Source organism: Octopus bimaculoides, chromosome 5 (genome assembly GCF_046866305.1).
Source record: "Octopus bimaculoides isolate indiv1 chromosome 5, ASM4686630v1, whole genome shotgun sequence".
In the NCBI taxonomy this organism is placed as follows: Eukaryota; Metazoa; Mollusca; class Cephalopoda; order Octopoda; family Octopodidae; genus Octopus; species Octopus bimaculoides.
In genome coordinates this window covers 23,264,386-23,266,885 of record NC_142932.1, presented here as the reverse complement: position 1 = coordinate 23,266,885, position 2,500 = coordinate 23,264,386, and the positions used below count along the sequence as shown (strand labels likewise).

The 2,500-nt window shown below is 37.1% G+C and overlaps 2 protein-coding genes across 12 annotated transcripts in view; one reads left to right on the top strand and one right to left on the bottom strand.

Moving 5' to 3' along the window:
• LOC106881314 (uncharacterized) overlaps positions 1–2,500 on the top strand; it is a 116,615-nt gene that overhangs the window by 74,283 nt on the left and 39,832 nt on the right. The gene's annotated exons all lie outside the window — the stretch shown is intronic.
• LOC106881315 (uncharacterized) overlaps positions 1–2,500 on the bottom strand; it is a 42,490-nt gene that overhangs the window by 8,717 nt on the left and 31,273 nt on the right. The window contains exon 2 of the transcript XR_016241766.1: positions 413–550. The gene's annotated coding sequence lies outside the window, so the exon portion shown is untranslated. The remainder of the gene's footprint in view (positions 1–412; positions 551–2,500) is intronic.

The following is a 2,500-nucleotide window of genomic DNA, read 5'->3' as shown; positions in this document are numbered from 1 at the left end:
ACCGGTTGTATCCAGTGTATCGGTGAAAAACCAAAAATGTTATTTCACATTGATATATATATATATATATATACATATAAAGAAATGTCAACAATATACAGCTAAGACTAGTCCCTGGAGCGAAAGCGGAAGAAATATGCAGTAATGTACATCTGGAAGATCTTGGAAGGGATTGTACTAAATGTTGGCATTGGAAGCTACACAAATTCCAGAACGGGTGCCACTGCACAGTGCCAAAGATCCTAACACGGCCGTCGTGCTTCTGGATCAGTTACTGCAACAGCCTGGGTTTCAAAGGCACACAGCTTTTTAATATTCTCCCAAAGAGCCTGGGGGACCTATACAAAGTGGATGTAGATGTTTTCAAGACAAAACTAGATCTCTTCCTGTCGAGAGACCCAGATGAACCTACCTCGTGGCAGGAGGTGCAAATGAGAGCAGCGACATCAAACTCTTAGTCACCAAATGCCACGTATCCGAGGAGGCTCTCAATAATAACAGTGTAGCAACACGGCGGCGCCCCAGCATGGCCACAGCTTTAGGCTGAAACCTATAAAAGAATAAAAGGAGGTCATTTAGTATTTAGCCTACATCTATTGTTTGTATAGACATGTTGCCTTATTTCGTAACTCCTTAAGTTTCCATTTGAACTCGCTACTCGATAATATATGTTGTAAAGGTATAAACAAACCACTTCCAGATTTCATTTTATCTACCTTTACAAGTATAACCAGGTAAAAAGTAGATACGTAACTATAAAAGCAGGTGAACATTTTCTCGCTATAATGAAAACAGGTAGCTACTTTTTAACAAGAAAATTCTCGGGATGACTTAAATATTTTGACCGATCTATATCAGATTGCTGTTTAGACATCTGAAAAGAGAGAGAGGGCGATCGTATTTCCTGATAATGTGTATGTGAAGAGCTCTCTTTGTTGTTTTTCTTTCTTATATTGAGAGCGGGTCGTGTCTAAAGCTCTCCCGACATTTCTAGACTGAAGGACAAAGTGGAGAAGTTGATACTTCAACAGTTGATTTCTCCCATTGCACCGAATCTATAGCCCCGTATCGATTTGTTGTTCGTTCTCCCAGACCTTTCTAGAGGACTACAAGAGGGGAATGCGAAGTTAATACTTTTAGTGAAGAAAAAAACTCCCACTGAAATGAATCCGTAACATGACCTTGAATTGTAGTTAAAATATTTTCATTTTACCTACACTTCTTGTAGCTTTATTGTGCGTAATATCATACGTTTCCTCTAAATTTGTAAATGTGGCCTTCCTCTCTTGAAATAAAATACTCAAGTCATGCACCCAATTAATTTATCTGTCAATAATATCTCTGTACAATTTATAGTATTGTGTTCGACCTTTCAAGTAACTCTGAGTATAATATAAATGTTCTGATCGCCTTAGTTTCAATTCTAGCACTGCTATTTCTGTGTAGACAAGAAGATTAATGATTTTTCTCTTAAACTACTGAAATAATTTCATTACTTGATATTAACCCTTTAACATTCAGATTACTCTTTCAAATGAAAATCTTATTCATTAACATTGTTTGAATTAATTTTGCGTTCTCACATAGCTTTGAGCTTTCTATGATGTGATTGTTTATTTTTAGAATGTCATTTTTGGGGTAGATGTGAGAGGCCGGATCTGGCCAGTTTGAACATGAAACAGGTAGAATATCTGGGCCAGACATGACCAGTTTAAATACTAAAGGGTTAATAAATAAACTGTCTTGCTAAAATATGTTTTGAGTTCATATCTTAGTACTGTATTTCTATGTGTCTCTGGGTGGAACGTTTAAAATTTATTAGCTTAGTTCAACTAAAAATCTGGAATAGGTGTAAGATCTTTAAGAAAATCTGTCTGCAGTAAATTTGTGTTTTTATCTAGGCTATATCACTCATCAGATTAATTTTTTTTATATAATACTTACGATAGATATGTCTTAAGGTCTATGGAAGCTGCAATTATTTAGATAGCTGAACCGGAATCTATATCCAGATTTCCCCCATTTGCTATCAGTTAAAGCGTTCATTTCCATAAACAACTCTAATTTACAATGCATTATAGCATGGAGTTAGAGCCTCTGAGAGAAATGTTGCCAGGCGGAACAAGATCCACTTTGGGGCCATCGGAGATGGGGCCTCTTAAAATGCAAAGGACTTTAAGTTTTTCATTTTAGAGTCGAACTTATCGGATATTCATGAACCTATCCTTGACTGAAATCCAGACTCAATTTACCGACTGAATCTGCGACCCCTTCTTACAGGTTCTGTCTGTAATAAAAGAGTCGCAGTTAAAGCATTTGTAATTTAGATTAAGGTACAGCCCTGGACCGATGTACAGAGTTCTCTGCCCCTTCTCATAAGCCCTACTCGTAGTAACACGCTTCAGTTACAATTAAAATATTGGGAACGCTTAGATTAAGATACCTCCTAGACCGATGTACCGACTGAATCCTCCATCCATTCTCATCAGCCCTACCTCTA